The following is a 21,322-nucleotide window of genomic DNA, read 5'->3' on the forward strand; positions in this document are numbered from 1 at the left end:
AGTTGTATATTAAAGAAAGTCTTAAAATACACTATGTTGCAATCTTTGACTTCTATTCATGCATGTTGTCAAATCATATTTAATCACATAAATACCTATATGTAAACACTTTTATACTAAGAAGGGGCACGGTGAATCGATATACTAATTTTTTATATCCAACTAATTACTGTATGTTAGCCCTATTCTGAGTTGCCATTAATCTTGATTTTCCTAAATTTTCCCTAAACATGCTCACTTTAGTTATTTAAGTTTCTTGCCTTTGTTTCATGTTTCCCTGATCACCGAAAAACATTGTACAAATTACCCATGTTATTCATGACATCTTGTGTATTGTCCGTTGAACCTTGGTTCAAAGTAGTTCAAAGAAGTTCAACCAAAGGGATTTATATTGACCATTTTACTATAGGTAATGCATGCTAAGGACTACAAAGTGTTCCTTTGAACTACTTCTAACCCCTTTGAATCTTGATTTGAAGCAGTTTGAAGCATTTCTATAACTAAGGATTTTTGAAAGAAAGTGATTATGGTTGGCTAAAAACTTTTAGTTCCCAAAGCATTAATTGACATGTCAGGAGATAATAATTTAAAGGTGCACCTTAATTTCAAGCATGAGGAAAGCCATCATCATGACTTAAGATGGGAAATCTTTCGCTCGAGAAGAAGATTGGGTGTTAGATGAGAGTGATCATTGTCAGAACAACCGCAAAGGGAAGTTATTTAATAAAGGGTCTTGTCAAAGGATTTCAAACATGTGAACCCAACCACAACTGATTTTCCATGAATGCCTCATTATGAGGCCATACTTTTTCTTGTATGTTCCCATTTTCCTTTAAAAAGAACATAAGCTTCCTCTTTGTTTATTATGCGAAAGAAAGATTTGAAGGAGGAGTGATTGAGAGATAAGGAAAAGAGGTCATTTTTCTTAGTGAGTTACAAGTGAGAACATAGAAAAACCTTCCCTTTATTCTACTATTTGTGTTCTTTCCAAGATAAAATTAGTTTTAGGCTTTACTTTCTTTGTTTGAGATGAAATCTGTACTGCATTTCTTCAGGAATGTTTCAAGTCTAGAATGCAAGAGACCCATCATTAGTGATATTAATTTAGAAGGTGTTAAAGTAGAAAAATTGCAATCCAATTTCCTTCAACAAGTTGATGAAATGAATGGTTATATGAAAATCTTGACTAGTGGCCTGATTGAAGATGTAACTTTTTTATCCTACCCTATTAAGCCTTGAATTGCTTGAACTTTGTATTGATCACTATGATGTGAGAAGTAAAAGTATCTTAAACAAGGATGGAGAATCTGTGTTGTCTATGTATTGCATAAAAATGTATTAAATGAAATAAATACTAAGCAACTCATATCTATTCCTACATGATTATGCAAACCTAAAAATATGGAAGATAAACATGTAAATAAGAAACACGAAACAAAAAAGAGCATAAAACCACTCAAAATATCACTATGCAAACCTCATGAAACCATCAAGTGTAGATGATTTCCTTTCTCATGGGATGTGGTTACTCACAATTCCTATAACATAACAATGGGGTAGATAGTAGATGATGAAATGAGGAGAGGGCTCTGATTTTATAGGAAATGAGATGCAACAAACGGCTGAGATTAAAGGCAAGATGAAGGGCTAGGATCCCTTAGGATTGATGAGGTGTCCATGAGGTGGAGGACAAGTAGACTCCATGTGGATTAGGGTTTTGACCATTCAAAGGGGGCAATATGCTCACACATGTGTGAGAAACCTTTGATGGTGACATGATCAATGAGGTGTGAGAAGTATGGCATCTCACACATGTGTGAGACAACTTGATTCTCATGCAAGAGGATAAGTGTGCAAGAGGTGTGAGAAGAATGGCTTCTCACACATGTGTGAGACACCTTGATTCTCATGCAAGAGGACAAGTGTGCAAGAGGCATGAAAGACATGAGGGGTGAGGAAAGTGTGAACATCTCTCACACATGTGTGAACACACACTTAGCATTAAAAGGTAATTAGCAAGGATGATTAGGGAAAGAAAGCATGATTAAGGAAGTGGGTAGGTTTAGAAAGGTGGGTTAGTTAGGAGTAGTGAGGTTAGGTGAGGGTTAAAGGTAGGAGTTAATATTTAATTCCAAGTGGGTTTAGTAAAGGATTAATTAAGTAAATGAAGTACTTAATTAAAGTGAATGGGTTAGGATGCAAGGGGAATAGGTTAGGATTTAAATAAACCTTAGTTTATTTAAATAAAGGAAAGGCTAGGATTTAAATAAACCTTAGTTTATTTAAATCAAGGAAAGGAAAATATAATTAAATAAATGTGAATTTATTTAATTAAAGGTAGGGTAATTGAATAATAATGAATATCTATTTAATTGGCTAGGAATGGGTTTTGGACAAATTTAGGTGTCTACATTTTGCCTCTCTTTGATATAGCATTAGTAATGTTATATCAAAGAAGAATAAAATATAGTGGATGGGAGGATAAGACTAGTAGCATGATGCCTAAGTCATGGAAGGATGAGGAAGGATGACGAGGGTGGAAGGCTATGCCCCCTTGAGAGGACATGCGGGTTAGGAGAACATGGATGTTCTCTCAAAATGGATGGGAGAATGGAAGGGAGTTATGCTGCAATGGTGTGAACAACCTAAGTTTGATATTGTATTTAACAGTATGCACCAAGGTATGAGGAACCAAGATGACAATGTGTCAGGTACATGATAAAAAGAGTCTAATACAACCATATGCCTTATGAAACCATGATATGGAAGACCATGATTCTTGGGACAGTAGGATGCAAAGACCATGATAAATGCAAAAAATATTAATGCTTACAATTAACAAGCAATCATGCACAAAAAACCAAAAGCAAACCAACATTTTGCCCCTAGTCAAGCTAAAAACCCATTAATGGATTGATTGATGATGATTGATTAAGGATGGTAGAGCTAATGATAAGCGTAATGCACATCCAAGGATTGAGAAGGATTCATCCCATGATAATGATGTTTGAATATGATTAATGGATTATCAACTGATTGGGTCAAATTGATGAATTGATTAAGGATTGATGTACAAGATTGCAATATTAGATTGATTGGATTAGTATTGATTGCACAGTGAGATTTTTTTGATTTTATGATTTTATGGAGAGGTGGATGAAGAGATTAAAAATGAAATGAAAGTAGAAGAATTGATGTGGATGAGATTGGAAGAATGATGGCGATAGGATGAAGGATAATGAGAGTAGAATAGAAATTGATGTGAAAGGATTAGAAGAAGGGAAAATGGATTGGATTAGAGGATAAATGAATTTGATTGAAATGAGTGGAAGAATTAGATTGAATTAATGTGAGATAGAATGGATAGAAATGAATTTATTGAACGAATGTGGAATAGAATTGATTGGGACCAATGACAAGGGAGAACGAAGGCATGGTAAATGGAGGAAAAACAATGTGACTCAGAAGATGAAAGGAATGGTGAAAGGATAGGAAGGCCAAATGATATGGTATCAGAAAAATGTGGAGCCAAGGACCATGTTTCAAAGGAGTCCAAATGCCCCATACCAAGGATAGGAAAATGGAAAGAATTATGGTGGGGAAGGATGCATGAAAAATGGAAAGGTGGAACGGAGGCTAGCATATAGAGGAAGGGAAGGCATGTGCTCTTCCAAAGCATGTATGAACATTTTGTTATTGTGCCTCTAATAGTTATCATGAGCATGGGCATGAAAGGGGAATGGATAAGGGATATGAGAGGGAGGGTATGAAAAAAGGATAATTATATGAAGGGTATGGATGAAATGTGGGATATGAAGTGGATGAAATGGATGGGATAACCAAGATCAAGGACATATGAAAGAAGGATGGAAGTATCTAGGAGTATGGATGGAAAATGGATGAACATGACAAGGACTATGAGATGTAAGATATGGATAACATGTCAAGATCAAAGATGGGAAAGGAAGATGGAAGTATGTAGGAGAATGGATGGACAATGTGCAAGGGATATGGATGGATGAAAGGAAAGTAAAAGTCAAGATCAAAGATGGAAGTGGAATATGAATGGTAGATGGAAGGATGGAAGAGATGTAAGGTAGTATGGTATGGCTAGAGCTTGCCCCAAGTGTAGAGTGCAAGTGGAAGAGGAAAAGTGAATGGATGGATAAGCAGAATTGGAAGGCAATGTACACATGATAGGAGAATGAAGGGAGGACTCAAGCATCTAGATAGGTGGATGGGATCCCTTGATATTTTGTTTTCTTTTTTATTTTCAAGGGAGTTTGACTATTTTGGAGACAGGTTAGTGAATGGAGGACAATGACTTATGAAAAGGTTTGGATTAAGGGGGTGGAGTGGGTGCGAGGAAGATATGGGTGATGGATGCTATGTTGGAAGACTTGTGAATGGGTGGGTGAAGGAGACAGAAAGATTGTCATTGGCACACACCTTGAAGGGTGATGGAAATGAGGAAATTGTGGAGGATATGTAAGTTTGGATTTTGGGTTATAGGCACCCAAAATGGATGAAGGAGACGATGGATGTAGGATGGTGGATTTGGGTATATAAGGACCCAAAATGGATTTGGAAAATGGAAGTGTGGATGATTTATGCATGAGGGAAGCCTTTGGATTAGCAAAATTGGATGTCATTTTGAATCTTTCTTTGAGATTCATTGCTACATTAAGTAGCTTTGGAATCCACAAAATTTTTGTATTTTTGATTTTCAGGCTTTGTGGCCTTTTGATTTTGCGTTGGATCAGATTTTTCTTTTCTTGGACATGTAATTTAGAGGGGACATGTTGATCCTTTGGATTTTGTGGATTTTTGACTTTATTCATTTTTTCTTTAGCATCCAATGTGCTTCCATTGGTCTTGGTAGGGGTGTATGAAGGTAAGTGGGATGGAGAGCGTATGGATGGTGAACATTGGAATGAATTCAAGAATGTGTGCCTTTGTTGATATTTATTAGGAGCATGAGGGGATGAAGTGGAAAACATGGATATGGTGGATGGATGTATGTAAGGACCCAAAATGGATGGAAGGGATGAAGGGTTTGGATGTGGAACATAAGGACCTAGAATGGATGGAAGTGAGGAAGAAATGGGAATATGGATATAAGGTCCTAAAATGGACTTGGAATATGGAGGATGGAAAGCTTTAGTTGTGGATGGACGAACTTTGGAGTTGGAAGAAGTGGAAGGTATACCAACATCTGGAGACATTATTTCTTCAATGGGATGCTTATCATTTTTAATACTAGATGCGAGTCCAAGTAGATGGGATACATGAGTGGATTGGATAGGTGTGATTGGATCATGTGGAGGATTAGGATCATGGAGGGGATTATGGGGGATAATAGGATTTGGAGATGGGGGGGGGATCATGAAAGGAAAATGAAGGGGTACTTTGATCTTGACTTAAAAGAGGATCATGTGGTGGAATGAGTGGATCATGAGATGGAATAAGAGTGATTTGATCTTGACATGGAGGAGTATTAGTGGATGGAGTGGAAGGAAATTTAGTATGAAGTGGAGGATCTACGAAAGTGAACTCTTGAGAGGGAGTGGAAATGGTAAAATGTGTGGTACCTGGAATGTCTTGATCTTGATTAGGAAGGGAATTAGGAGGTGGACTAGGAGGGGTAAATGGATCTTGAGGGATAAGGGAATGATGGGATGAAGAAATGCTTGGATCTAGAGGAGAAGAGGCATGTATAATGTCATGCTTTGGAGAAAGGTCTTGAGATGGAACTGGGGGTATGACTTGGGGTGATGGGCTCTCTTGATTTTGAATTGTACACTTAGCCAAGAATTTATGTGAGATAACCCATTATGAGGTGGGGATGATGTTTTTGGAGGATTAGGATAGTGGTTTTTGGCATGAAGGTCAAAGGATGGGGAATTGCATGGAGGATTGGAATTGGATGGGACATGAGGACTATGGTCTTTGAAACATGGGGGAAGAGGACACATGGCATGGAAGGTGGACTCTTTCTGTTGACTCACTAAGAGATAATTCTTTAATTGTTCCATTTCCATGGAAAGGGAATTTGTGTTTGAGGAATTGTGTGGGCTATGAATAGACTCGTATGTAGTGTAAGGATAATGAGGTGGATTTCCCTTGTCAAAGGTAGAAGAATAATGAACATGAGATGGATTAGAGTTGGATATGAAGTGTTGAGGATGGATTTGATATGCAAGTTGAACGGGAAGTACCACTCCATATTGTCTTTGAATATTGCCAACTATTTGATTAAGCCAACTCGGATCCATAGATGTTAGAGGAAGAGTGATGAAAGATTTGAGGATGGATGGAATACGAACTTAGGACTAGGAGCGTTATGCTAATTTGATTTGAAATGGATTGGACTTCATATGATTTGATTGAATTTGATTTGATATGATATGATTTTGATTTGATACTGATATTGGTTGAATTTAATGAGGGTTTGATGTGATTCGATAAAAACCCTATGATATTGCAAACAAATGAATGTGGAATTTGAATGTAAGTCCAATGTGTAATGCAATGCTCCTATATCCAAAGTAGAAGATATGATGCAAAGTTGAATTAGAAGAAGCCGTGAATGAAACTAGGAAGATTGATTATGGATGAAGATTGACAAGGAATTTGGATTAGAATGATGATGATGTGAAGGATTGAATTAAGAATCCATTATGGGATTGGCGAAGGAAATTGGATCTAGATGATGATGAAGCATGACTAGGATGAAGATCATGAATTAGACTGAATGATGAGGGAAGACAAGTAAATGATGTGGACGAATAGAGATGATTAAGACATGGAAGAATGGTTTGAATGATGAAGACAAGAGATGTATGAGGGTGATGAACTTGATGGAGAGAAGATGTTATGTGGAATGATGTGGACAACTTGACAAAGGGGAACCTAAACCAAGACTGTTTTTGTTGTTTTTGAATTTTTTTTTTTGATTTTTTTGGATTTCTGAAGTTTTACGATTTTTTTGGATTATTTATGTTTTATGATGTTTTTTTGGATTTTTAGGTTTAAGATGAAAAATCAAACAAGGAAACATGTACAAGGCAAGTGTGTTTCAAACACTTAAGAACATCTAATACAACAACAATCCTATAAGGTTTTGACTAGGATGTACAAGGATCAACTAGAGGGCATCCTCGATATATGCAAGGTACATGAGGCCCAAATCTGTAGATGAAAGAAAATACTGCCACACAACCGGGGGGAGATGATAACCCAAATCTCCTCCTTCACTTCCCAAAGGTGTAAAGTTCTTTGGGGATTAGCCAAGAGTGACAATATTATACTTCCAAGAGAGGTGTCTTTTGATTCACCTCCCGATTTTTATACTCCACTAGAACACTGGAGTTGAGGTCATCCCAAGGGGTGATGAAATCCCCAAGAAGGCCTCCTAAAAATAAAATAAAAACAAGACCACTTATTTCTTGTGCACCCAAGATCACTCGAAGGTGCGAAAGGAGAGAATAGTAAGTGGCCTTGGGGTTCAAAAGACACACATTCTTTCCCAATGAAGCTTTAGGTTTTGTAATCTACTTGAAGACACTTGTGATTAAAATATACAATGTTCTTTCCAACTTGAAATCATCATCAACATAAATGAAAAGTGTAGATTCATCAACAAGAAAGTAAATCGAGCGTTTGCATAAGCAAGATTGCTGAAAATGAAATCAATTTCCCTTAAGGCATTCAAGATTGTGTGAGTTCATTTTAAGCACCAATTCTAAATGTTTGCTAGCCTAAGCATACATGTCCATTCCCTTAAGACATTCAAGATTGTGTGAGTTCATTTTAAGCACCAATTCTAAATGTTTGCTAGCCTAAGCATACATGTCCATTCCCTTAAGGAATTCAAGAGTGAATTTGATTGTTTTAGCATTTAACCATGCATTCAAAGATGAGTTTTTAAGCATAAAAGTTCATTCCAAAATAAAATTAAGGAAAAAACCTACAAGCAATATGGTTAGTGAGAAAATATCCCTGCAAAACCACAAGTTAGGGCAGCAAAAATGTAGGACAAACGTGAAACAACCCTACAAATAAAGTGTTAACACAAAGTTCAGCCTTTGATAGAAAAATTAGAGATATAAACTACATCAAAATCTCATGAAACCAACATCATGATGATAGGATCAGAATCAGCTTTCTAGCGATATCTTGTTTTTTGAAAATGGAATCCGTATGCTCAAGTTATGAGCAAAAAACCAAAGCCTGCTCTTTATGGCTTAGAGGGCCATGTGGACTGCTGATGTAGTGATGATGTCAGAAAATTGCAAGGTTAAATTTGACAGTTAGGTGCATATGAAGCAATTTTTTTTTTTTTTACACTTTTTTGAAGAAAAAAAAAACCCTAGACTTGTTAGTAAAAAGATGAATGTTATGTTTTTAATAAATAAAAAAAAAAAGTGAAAATGCCAAGTGAATCTAACCATCAATTTTTTTTGTTTTTAAATAAATAAATAAGAATAAAACAACAAGTGGTGTGGGGAAGACACTTGGCTGAGTAGAGGGATTGGTGGTGGGTTTTTGGTGCATGGAGGGAACCGAGAGCAGGTGATGGTCAGCAGAGGTGACTGCGGAGGATGTAGCAGAGCTTTGTGGGTGGAGGGTTGTTGCAGGCTGGTGGCAATGGGGTGTTGTACAACAAAGTTGGTGGTTTTGAGGGTAGCAGAGGGAGCTAAGAGATGGTGGTGATTTGGGTGGAGGGTTGGCAGGGGGGTTGAGGCAACGGTGTGGCTACAAGGGAGGGTTTGAGTAGGGTTGAGCGACAATGTAGAGGGGTGGCCATAGTGAGAGATGAGGGAAGGAGGTGTTAAGAAGAGGAGGCACTGGTGATGTTGCAGGGAGGTGGCTGAGGGGAGCAGGACAGTGATTGCAAGCAATAGCTAAATGGAGAAGTGAATGCAGGGGTTTTGGTGTCGATTGAGTGGTGGTGGGATGAGCCATGGGAGAAGTGGGGGTTGTGGATGCCGGCGGAGGCAGCGATAGAGGAGGAAGGTTTGGGATGTAGCAAAGCGGGGAGGAAGAGATGTGGGCAGCGAAAAGTATCCACAATGAAGGAAGGGTAGAGGAAATGCAGAGTGTCGTGGCTGAGCATGAGGAAGGTACCGATGACAACTTTGGCTTTGGTGGCAGGGAGGTAGTGGGACAGCCGCGATGGTAGCTTGCATTGGGCCACAGCCACAGTCGACGAGAATGTTGCAGGCTGGTGGGCGAACAAGTTGGATGGTGGTGGGAGTAGGCGGAGCAGCCGCGGGGGTGGCGCTCGCAAGTGCTACAAGTGGGTGTGTCTGTGGGTGCCGAACCCACAGTTAAAAATGTTTTTTTAAATTTTTTAAATTTTTATTTATTTATTTATTTTAAACATAAATAGAATAACGTAAAAATAAAGGAAACTCCCCCATTTTAAAAAAAAAACCTATTTATTAACCAACAAAGAAGGAGTATTTTTAAATTTTAAAAAAATTTTCCTATTAGCAAAGAGATATATTCAATGTATATACACTTTTAGAACTTGAAAATAGAGCAATAGGAAATAAAATATAAAGTGTTATATGTCAAAAAACTTCCCTTATGTGCTCCAAACTTGTTGATGGGCTTTATGGCTCGATTAAAGGCTTTTTGTGAAACTTGATCTCCAAATGCAAGCCTTTGACCTACAAGTTTAGACTTACAAAACACTCAAAAACACATTAGATGGTTAGTTCGAACCCGTGAAGTGGGTCTCACTGGGCATGCCAAAACGTATTGCATAAAAATGTAATAAATAAAATAAACCTATGGTAGAGAATATGTAACTAAGCATGATATGAAATAACAAAGAGCATTAAAACCATTCGAAATATCACTATGCAAACCTCATGAAACCATCAAGTGTAGATGATTGTCTTGTTCATGGGATGTGGTTGCTCACAATTCCTGCAACATAACAATGGGGTAGATAGTAGATGATGAAATGAGGAGAGGAATCTCCTTTTATAGGAAATGAGATGCAATAGATGGCTGAGATTAAAGGCAAGATGAAGGGCTAGAATCCCTTAAGATTGATGAGGTGCTCATGAAGTGGAGGACAAGTAGACTCCATGTGGATTAGGGTTTTGACCATTCAAAGGGGGCAATATGTTCACACATGTGTGAGCAACCTTTGATGGTGACATGATCAATGAGGTGTGAGAAGTATGGCTTCTCACACATGTGTGAGACAACTTGACTCTCATGCAAGAGGAAAAGTGTGCAAGAGGTGTGAGAAGAATGGCTTCTCACACATGTGTGAGACACCTTGATTCTCATGCAAGAGGACAAGTGTGCAAGAGGCATGAAAGACATGAGGAGTGAGGAAAGTGTGAACATATCTCACACATGTGTGAGGATTTCTCACACATGTGTGAGCACACACTTAGGATTAAAAGGTAATTAGCAAGGATGATTAGGAAAAGCAAGCATGATTAAGGAAGTGGGTAGGATTAGAAAGGTGGGTTAGTTAGGAGTAGTGAGGTTAGGTGAGGGTTAAAGGTAGGAGCCATGTGCTCAAATAGATTTAAATTTAATATTTAATTCCAAGTGGGTTTAGCAAATGATTAATTAAGTAAACGAAGTACTTAATTAAAGTGAATGGGTTAGGATGCAAGGGGAATAGGTTAGGATTTAAATAAAATTTAGTTTATTTAAATCAAGGAAAGGCTAGGATTTAAATAAACCTTAGTTTATGTAAATCAAGGAAAAGAAAATATAATTAAATAAATGTGAATTTATTTAACTAAAGGTAGGGTAATTAAATACATAATAAATATCTATTTAATTGGCTAGGAATGGGTTTTGGACAAATTTAGGTGTCTATAGTCTATTGTAAGATCCTAGCCAGGAAGTGGATAGAAACCAATTATGGAAGAGGTTCAAGACTACCCAAGATAGTCACTAAAGATCATATGAAACCCCATATTCATTATCTTGTAGTGTTGTTGCATCAAGCTAAGGGTTCAGCTGATGTTTTCCTTTTTTAAGAATGGATGTTTTGTTATGTGGAGATCATTTTAAGTGGAATAGTGGATGGATTGGGCTGAAGTAATTGCTAGTTCATTAAGAACCCAACTCAAACATGCTAAGGAGTCTAAGGAAAATTTTTACATGGCCTCTTACCTCACATATTGCATTTCTTATGTTAGTAACATCACCTCCCTCCCACATGAAACTTGGAGTGAAGAAATAATAGTCTATCAATACTACCCTCTACTTCAAAAAGACAAGGTGTTAGAAATTTTTAGAAAGGTACATGATGTGTTGATAGAAAGTGTCCATTTGGCTCTGAAAAAGGTGCCCATGCTTCGACTATCCTCATAAGCCCCAAAATTGATTCAAAAATATGGAAGCTATTTCATCTAGTTTCCTAAATTCACTTATTTTAGAGTAGGTAGGTTCAAGGATGAACCATTTGTTTTGGATAAAATTTGCAGACAATTTTTTTCTATAATTAAAGATAATCTACCTTAAGAAAATTGGGAGTCAGTGTTTCCTATCAAACTTAGTTCTTTAACCTCTAACAACATGATTAATGCCTCAGTCATAGGGAGTAACTTGCTTGGTTTTGGTTTTGGGTCTTATTAAGGAAGAAGAGATTTTGACAATAAAAGGTCAATCACCTACAGTCTCACATTTAGAAGACTTGTGATAGGATTGCAAAAATGAAGAAGAAGTGTTCAAAAGAGACCATTCAAGGCTAAAAATTGAACAAATTAATTCCCTCAAACTAAAATTTCAATTAGAAGGGGTAGTTGAAGATGGTTTGGACATTGTTGAACTAGGATGGGAAGAGGCCAGTGAGTCAAAACATCTGGAAGTGAATTAGAATTAGAAAGAGGAGGATGACATAAATCTAAGAACTAGATCCATCCTCACCCACATAGAAAATTGGCTAAGGAGACAAAGCATGAAAATAGTCAATGAACCACCATCTAAAAAATCTCCAAAAACAATTTCTTTTTCTAAACCACTTACTTCTAACATTCAAGTTTTGTCTCCTATTGCAGGTAGTATATCAACTCCTAGTAGGTAGAAAAGAACATCGTCCCCTGTATAGAAGATGACTACTAGAACTAGATCTAAAACCAAGTTTGAGGCCCTCATGCAACAAGAAATTCATAAGGAGAAGATGATAACCCAAGAATAGGATCTAGGCGGTGGTCTCAGTTTCTCAGATAATCCTAATGGTGATGTGTAGTTGATTGAAGCCACCAAGATAGGCCAACCTAGGTTCATGACTCCTACCGAAGATACTCAAGGAATCTCCACTAATCATATTATTCCATCTTGACTATCTAATTTAGTTAGCAAGAAAAGGAATTTGCACTTAGTGTCTACACCAATGAAGGACATTGTAACTGAGTATGCAGCCCATGGCTCGAAAGTTAAGAAGCTAAAAATTGATGCTTATCTAATTAAAGATTGCATGACTAGAAAAATAACAACAGAAGTATCTGCCTATAAGAAAAAAACTAAATTTGGTGATATTGACACTAAAGGTTTTAAGGTTACTTCTTTCAAATTGGGAACCATTAATAGGAGTACAGGTAATCAATTTTTCAAGTTCTTTGTAGATCACATGCCAACCCAGTCAAAAAAGGATAGTAAATAAAAGAAGGAACTCAAGGAATTGGTAGTGACTATGGTTGCCTACATAGATTCATTGATGAATCTTGAGGCCCTTCTAGTGGTTCAGACCCCACAATCCTTTCATCATAATTCCATAGACAACCAACAATTGGTTAAACAAATGCAAAAAGAGAAACTACTTTCGGATGCAATGTAGCATTGGATAACTTCTATCCTTAAAGAGGGCAACACATTTATTCTAGATTTCACTACTACTTATGTTGAAGGGGACACACTCTTGGGTGAAATTCTAACTCTTACACAAGGATGAGAGTCTGACTGAAACTAATGTCAAGCCATTGTGTTTCAGATTACTAAAGTTGAGAAATATAGGATACTCAAATTTTTGGGAAAAAATCCTACGAAAACCATGATAGATTCCTATATGTTATTTATCCTATAAAATAATATGGACTAGAAAGAATCAATATATAGTGAGGCTATTAAAGAAATGTAATCCATTGAAAATAAGATTGCCAGGATGCATGAAGAGCTTTTAAAGGATATGAACGTGGTAAATCCTACATGAATTTCACAGTTCAATGATGGCAATATGGATTATGAGACACTAGTAGAAAGCTTCAACAATGCAATTATGAAGATTAAAGACACTAACACACCCACTTCTAGTGATTTCACCATGCTAGCAAACATTGAATTGATGCTATATTTGAATAGGAACCTCATGCCGTCAAAAAGTTTAAAGATTAAAGAGTTCAAGTGGCAAAAGGATGCTTGTAGATCTAAGTTGTTGAGTTTAAAGAACCCACACTCTCATGCAATGCAAGAGTTCATGAGCACCTTTAGGAGATGGAAGCTAGTGAGGCAAACTGTGGGCATGGAGGAGAAGACTGGTGATGAAGTCTGATCAGAACAATTACTTTTTGTTGTTTCTTTTTGAAACTATTTCAAAATTGTTTTTATTTATTGTAACTATTTTAACCAAAAGGCTAAGCTTTAATGGAGGCCTTTTTAGATATGTTTAAAAACTATAAATGTTGGGGCATTGAACTAGTTAAGGGTTGGAATTCAGTAAGTTAGAAGATACTCTAATAAAATTAGTGCTTTTGATATAATCAAAATAGCAATAGACAGATAGAATATATATAAACACTCTTTTGGATGACTATGTGCTCAAGAAAGTTTCTAAAGATATATATATATATATATATATATATATATATATATATATATATATATATATATATATATATATATATATATATATATATATATATATATATATATATATATATATATATATATATATATCATCTATGATCATGTTTTAAGACTTGGTGTCTAAAGCAATTTAGCCATTGTTACTTTGTAAACACTGATGATTTATTGTATGTAATATCTGTTGTTGTTTCTCTGCAATTTATGTTCATCCATTGTTTTAAAGTTACTCTAGTATCCCCCCCCCAACTTTTTGATTAAATTGTCTTCGATGAAAAGATCATGGGATTTTCATTCATTTTTGTAAATAGATAAGTTGATCGTTACCTCACTGCCTAAGAGTGTGTGAGAGTTCCTTATGCACTTTCTAGTAAAAGTGTGCAATTGGTTTTTATTAGTTTCCTTGAATCTATTGATAAATTTTTGCAAAGGGAGCTGTACCTATAAATTTAGAGAGAAAACAAATAACATGAAGTTTTCTTAACTGTTGATAGCATTATTGGACTTTTTAACCTTGGGTATAGAGTAAGTTTTGTATAGTGAGAAAAGACAATCTATTCACTAACATATTTTTGGCGACTCTACTAGGGAGAGTCCCTATTGAAAAAGGATTAGGCCTTGAAAAATAATAATGAATTATAATGGTCCTTCTAAGTGATAATGTATTTCCTATTTTACAACCTAATCTCAGATTTGAAGACACACAAGAGGACATAATCTCTAATTTAACATCTGCTACTTGGGTGTTATGCCAGAATAACCAGTAGTTTCAACAAGCATCGAACATGCTTGAAAGAGAAGAAGAATGTGCTAAACTTTTGAGAGGCATGCCATAAATTCAAGAAGAATCAATGGTGAATAGACTTTCTCAACTACTTGCGAGACCTTAAAAAAGAAAGACCTGGCTGAAAGGAGGTATACAAGAGGAGAAAGAGAAAGGGGCATTCTCGATGAAAATTTCAAGCCTCTCAAAAACTTGAGCTTTCTGCTTGATTTTAACAACCCGAAGAAGAAGAAAACTAAATCCTACAGTAGGTCTAGTTCTCCCCTAACACCTTCCCCTCTTTCACCTTTGGTACAATCTTTACTTCCATTGAAAGCTTTGGTCCCTTCTCATTTGAACATCCAATCATTACAATTTGTACTACCAACCATGGCTATCAACCAACTGTGGGGTCAAAATATAGGCCCATTGAACCTAAGGGTCAATCATGCCGCATTACCTAAGAGTGCAACTGAGATCTTACCTAAGTTCAATAGGGATGGTAAAATTTCTACAAATGATCAATTGAGCACCTGTCACATGGCTTATGGAGTTATAAGTGTCTCGACCCAAGAAATCGCTATTAGGTTATTTGTTCGAACACTAACTGATGCTGCCATAGATTGGTTTAACCACCTACCCCACCATTCTATAACTAGCTAGGATGATATGAAAAAAAAATTCAAAACTAGATTCAAGACCCCTAACAACGAATGCTCATTGTTACTTCAATTAAGTCAATTAAAGAAGGAAATGCATGAGCCCATGAGGGAGTTCATAGCAAAGTTCAATAGGTTAATCAAGAGAATTCGAGTTGCCTCTAGACCAAATGGGAAAAATAAAAAAATATTTTTTATTAATGTAGTTCCCCCTAATGTGAGTTTTCACCTCATTAAAGATGTAGTTGCTAATTTAGCAGCCACTCAAAGATTGGCTATCCAATATGAAGATGCATTCATTACTACTAGCAAGTGGAAGAGAGATGTCCAAACCTTTGGGCTTGCTTCTACTTCTACACCCACAAAAATTTTCACTCAAAGGTTGGTGAATGATATAGCCATGTTGAAAAGGCAAAAAAATAGACCTCATGGTCCTTACCATTCCCCCTATCAAGATATTAATAGACGCCAGCAATATTAGGGTCATGGGAAAACCCCACTTTTAACAGCTTCCCATCTAGGCTTACAAATTGAGGGGGCACCTGAAGAGACTATGTGTTCTTTCCATTTGATTATAGACCATGATGGGAAAACTTGTATACATTGGTTGAGATGTGTTCAGCTACCTAAAGATGCCCTTGGTGTTGAATCACCAGAGGTAAGTGAAAGAATTGAAGGTGAAGATACAAATACTTATTTTATTGAATATGAATCTGACTTAGAAAGAGGGGGAGATGCTTTTGTGACACTCCAAGATCCAGACTATACTATTATGACTAGGAATCAAAGAAATCAAAAACCTAATCTTAGAACTAACACAACTACCTTAGGTTCCAAAGGGAAAGCACGTGTACAGAGTGATCCGACAAAAAACACGGATTTCAAGCTTCTATCTAGGACTGGAACAACTTCTAGTATGTCTTCTTTTGACATTGTAGAATTTTGTAAATCTTCTTCTATATCCATTTCTCTAGTAGAATATTTAAGAATGAACCCTAAAGAGTTGGATAAGTTAGTTTAGTATGTAAAAGGGACACCTATCACTAATGCCCAGTTTGCTGAACATACAACTGAGAATCGAGAATCCCTGGAAAATCTAGTTTTTGTATTTGAAAGACATATAGAAAATGTCCCCCATACTAAACTAGTTGTCAATGCTATAGAAGGAAAGATGGAAGAGAGGAAACCTAGTCCTTTCTATGTGTCCTTATTGTGAAATGAGCATAAACTTAGTAATTGTATAATTGACTCTGAAGCATTTGATAATATTATGCCTGCCCCTGTTGCTAAGGCCCTTGGATTAGATCTTACTAAAAATTTTGGGCATTGTTATTATATGGATGGGAAGCAAGTACCCCTAGTTGATCAGATAAAAGATGTATAAGGTTTTCTTTATGCTTGCCTAGATAAAAGACTGAAACCCACCATCCTGGTAGCTGACATACCAGCTAGTTATGTAATGTTACTTAGTAGAACCTTTTGTAAAGATATGGGTGGAGAAATCAAGATGGATTGGTCCAAAGCTTACATTCCAATAAGAAAAAAATAAAATAAAACTAGAACCTAAACCTAAGAATAAATACATGATGGTACCCTCAAACAATCCAAAAGCCCGGATATTGTATCAAGAGTGCCAATTTGGAAATTATGTCATCTTGCCTAATGATAGACCCAAGGAGGATAATATGGGAGACTGTAGGGACACCATGTGGATTTTGGAATTCAATGGTAACTGCTCCAAATTAGGTTCAGGAGTAGGAGTTGTTCTGATTTCACCTTCAGGATAAATATTCCCTTTCTCTTTTAAATTGGATTTTCATAACACAAATAACACTACAGAGTATGAAGCATTTCTTCTAGGCCTATAGGAAGCCAAAGAAAATAATATAAAGCAATTGAAGGTGAGAGGCAATGCTAAACTCATCATAAAGAAGGTAAGAAAGTAGTTTTCTGTGAAAAATTATAAGTTGAGACATTACATGAATCTAGTTTGGGATGAAATTGAAACCTTTGATTTTTTGTCTATTGAATTTGTGCCTCATTCACAAAATACTAAAGCTAATTCCTTAGTTGTTTCAGCCTCTTTATTGCTACCACATCCAAAATTTAAAAGTGATACTTATAGAATTGAAATGATTTACAGACCTATGGTCCTGGATAATGTAAATCATTGGTAGGTTTTTGATAATGAAACACAATTATGGGATTTTATCGAATGTGCCAATTTTTTTGCTGATATTCTCTTTGAAGGGTTAGGAAATGATAGAAAATTAGTTGGGGAAGAATTAACTAAATCAAGAGAAATTGTTCAATTAAAAGGTAACAAAATTCCAAAGGGGTTGCTGTCTTTAAAACATCTTTTTGGTAGAAAGGATGATAGCACCATGAAAAAGGGAAATGATCCTAACAAAGACCTAGGTGAACATGACAAAATCAATATTGGGGATGAAGAAAACCCTAAATGGATTTCTATTGGGTAAACTTGCTCTAAAAAAGAAAAAGATAGATTGTCGAGACTTCTCACCAAATATTAGGATGTTTTTGCCTGGGGATACAAAGACTTAAATAACTTCAGGAATGGGAAATTTGTGCATCATATCCCTCTGAAGCCAAGAGCTGCCACTTTTTGGTAAAAGATCAGAAATTATAATCCTAAAGTATTCGAGTCTATTTTGAAAGTAGAGAAGATGTTGAAAGATCAGATAATTTATCCAATCCATCACTCAAATTGGATAGTAAATATTGTCCGTGTGAGAAAGAAAAATGGAAAAATAAGAATTTGTGTAGACTTCAAAAATTTGAACCAAGCCAGTCTTAAGGAAAATTATGCACTCCCCACTATGGATCATGTTTTGCAAACAGTTGCTAGATTAGAAGTTATGTCAATGCTTGATGGATATTCAGGATAAAATTAGATCAGTTTTGTACTTGAAGATCAACACAAGACAACCTTCATTACTCCTTGGGGAGTTTTTCTTACAATCGGATGCCATTCAGCCTGATCAATGCAGGAGCGACTTTTCAGAGAGCAATGAATTCTTCTTTTAAAGAATTGAGAGACAAAATAATTGTAATATACCTTGATGACCTGATCATATAATCTAAAAGGAGAAAGCATCACTTGAGAGATTTGGAAGCCATGTTGGGCTGGTGCAAACAACACAGTATATCCCTCAATCCTAAAAAGTCTATATTCTTCATTGAAGAAGGTAAATTGCTTGGGCACATTGTGTCAAAAAGAGGAATTAAAATTGAGCTAGATAGGGTAAAAGTGATACAAATGTTAGCTCTAAATACTAATAGGAGTGATTTAAAATCCTTCTTTGGTCAAATCAATTTTTTGAGAAGCTTTGTTCTTGATTTTTTTGAAAAAATGAGGCATCTGCTGAATATGATGACAAAAAAGCACCCTTTAAAATGGCAAGAGAAGGTAAGAAAGACTTTGAGAACATTAAAAAAACCATATAAAATGCTCCCATGCTAGTAAGTCCAAATTTTGAAAGGGATTTTATCATTTACTATTATGCTTCAGAACACACTCTATTGAGTATTTTGACCCAAAGGGATGATAAAGACAAAGAAGCCCCAATTTCTTTCATGAGAATTCCCCTAAAGAAGTAGGAATTAAATTATACTCAAGTGGAGAAACATGTTTTCGTTGTGGTTAAGGCATTAAAGCAATTCAGATACTACATTTTGCATTCCCATTTAATTGTTTATGTACCAAAGACAATAGTAAAAAGTATACCGACTCAACAAGAAATTGGGGTGAATAGAAGAGCTGTATGGGTGACTAAGGTTCAAGAATATGATTTAACTATCAAGCCTACTTCTTTAGTAAGAGGACAAGGTTTATGCAAGTTGATAGCTAAGAATAAAGAGTCGTCCCCTGATAATACTGAAGCAACACCCTTTGTTTTGCTAATAAGTTCAACGAATCCTTGGTTCTCTAATGTAGCATACCTTTTGACGTATGGGGAATGTCCCCCGAATATGAGCTATAAAGAAAAATGAAATCTTAGATTGAAGGTGGCAAAATATGTAATCTCTAATGACATACTATACAAAAGAGGAGTAGATGGAACCTTTTTGAGGTGTGTAGACAAGGAACAATAGAAAAAGTTATTGAAATTATATCATTAAGATGTTTGTGGGGGACACTTTTCATCTATAGTTACTACTTTAAAAATCCTCAGGAACTATTTATACTAGCTAGGTATGTTTAAATATGCTTATTCTTTTGTGAAAAACTATAAAAAATGCTAACTTTTTATTGGTCATCCTTAGTTAGCAGCTTTACCCCTTAGACCAGTAGTGATTGATGAACCTTTTCATCAATGGGGTATTGATTGTATTGGACCATTAAATCCTCCATGTAGTGTTGGGCATGTGTAAATACTAACAACTATCGATTATTTCACCAAGTGGGTGGAAGCTATACTAACCAAGAAGGCCAACTCTTAGGTAGTCTATGAGTTCTGATTTGAATACATATTTGTTAGGTTTGGGGTTCCTCAAAAGATAGTTATAGATAATGCAACCTATTTTTCATTTGAAGAGATGTCCCTTTTCTGTTATGAACATGGCACATCATTAGCTCATTCCTTAGACTATTTTCCTTAAGGGAATGGGTAGGTAGAATCTAGTAACAAGATCTTGGTTCCTATAATGAAGAAATTGGTAGCTGATAATCCCCAAAATTGGCACAAAAAGTTGTATGAAGCATTGTGGGCTGATCGAATCACCCCTAAAAGAGCCATTAGCATGGCCCCCTTTGAGCTGGTCTATGAAGTACGTGCTCAAGTGTCCCTAACTCTAGAGATATATGTTACAAAGTTGTAGTTTGTGATTGAAGATGGTTTTTTTAGGGACTCTCTAGAAAAGAGGATAATGTATTTGAACAAGCTAGAAGAGGAAAGAGATAAGCTTGTTGATCATATCACTAAACATCAAATGAAAGTAAAATAAATTTTTGATATGAGAGCTCGACCTAGTAATTTCCTAAAGGGAGATGAAGTTCTTTTATGGGATAAAAGAAGAGAACCTAAAGGAGTACATGGAAATTATGATTCTCTTTGGAAAGGCCCATTCATCATTTCAGAAGCTATTGGTCCAAATACTTTTCGTCTAAATTATATAGATGGCATAGTTCTACCCTTTACCTATAATGGGCAGGATTTGAAGTCAATAAAGATGTGACCCCTTAAAGAGTCCTAATCATATACATAATCCATTTTTGGCTTCTCATTCCACTTTTCCCTTTCTTTTTCTTTTGTGTTCCTCCATGGTTTTTTCTTGTGCTAGTTTTTTCTACAATATTCTGAGTTCTCTATGTACTCCGTGTACCTAGTCTCCAATCAGAGCCCCTATTAGCCCTATTCTAAGTTGCCATTATTCTTGATTTTTCTAAACTTTCCATAAACATGCTCAGTTCAATTATTTAAGTTTCCTGCCTTTGTTTCGTGTTTCCTTGATCATCGAAAAACATTGTACAAAATTACCCATGCTATCCGTCACATCTTGTGTATTGTGAGCCTCTTTGAATCCCTTTGAACCTTAGTTCAGAGTAGTTCAAAGAAGTTCAACCAAAGGGATTTATATTGACCATTTTCCTACAAGTAATGCATGATAAGGACTACAAAGTGTTCCTTTGAACTACTTTAAACCCCCTTTGAATCTCGGTTCGAAGTAGTTCAAAGTGGTTCTATAACTAGGGCTTTTCAATAGAAAGTGATTATGGTTGGTTAAAAAATCTCAGTTCCCAAGACATTAATTGACACATCAAGAGGTAATAATTCAAAGGTGTGCCTTCATTTCAAGCATGAGGAAAGTCATCATCATGACTTAAGATGGGAAATCTTTTTCTCGAGAAGAAGAATGGGTGTTAGATGAAAGTGATCATTGTCATAATAGCCGCAAAGGGAAGTTATTTAATAAAGGGTCTTGTCAAAGGATTTCAAACGTGTGAACCTAACCACAACTAATTTTCCATGAATGCCTTATTATGAGGCTATACTTTTGCCTGTATGTTCTCTTTTTCCTTTAAAAAGAACAT

Source organism: Cupressus sempervirens, chromosome 10 (genome assembly GCF_028749045.1).
Source record: "Cupressus sempervirens isolate cs-2001-9-10 chromosome 10, ASM2874904v1, whole genome shotgun sequence".
Classification (NCBI taxonomy): Eukaryota; Viridiplantae; Streptophyta; class Pinopsida; order Cupressales; family Cupressaceae; genus Cupressus; species Cupressus sempervirens.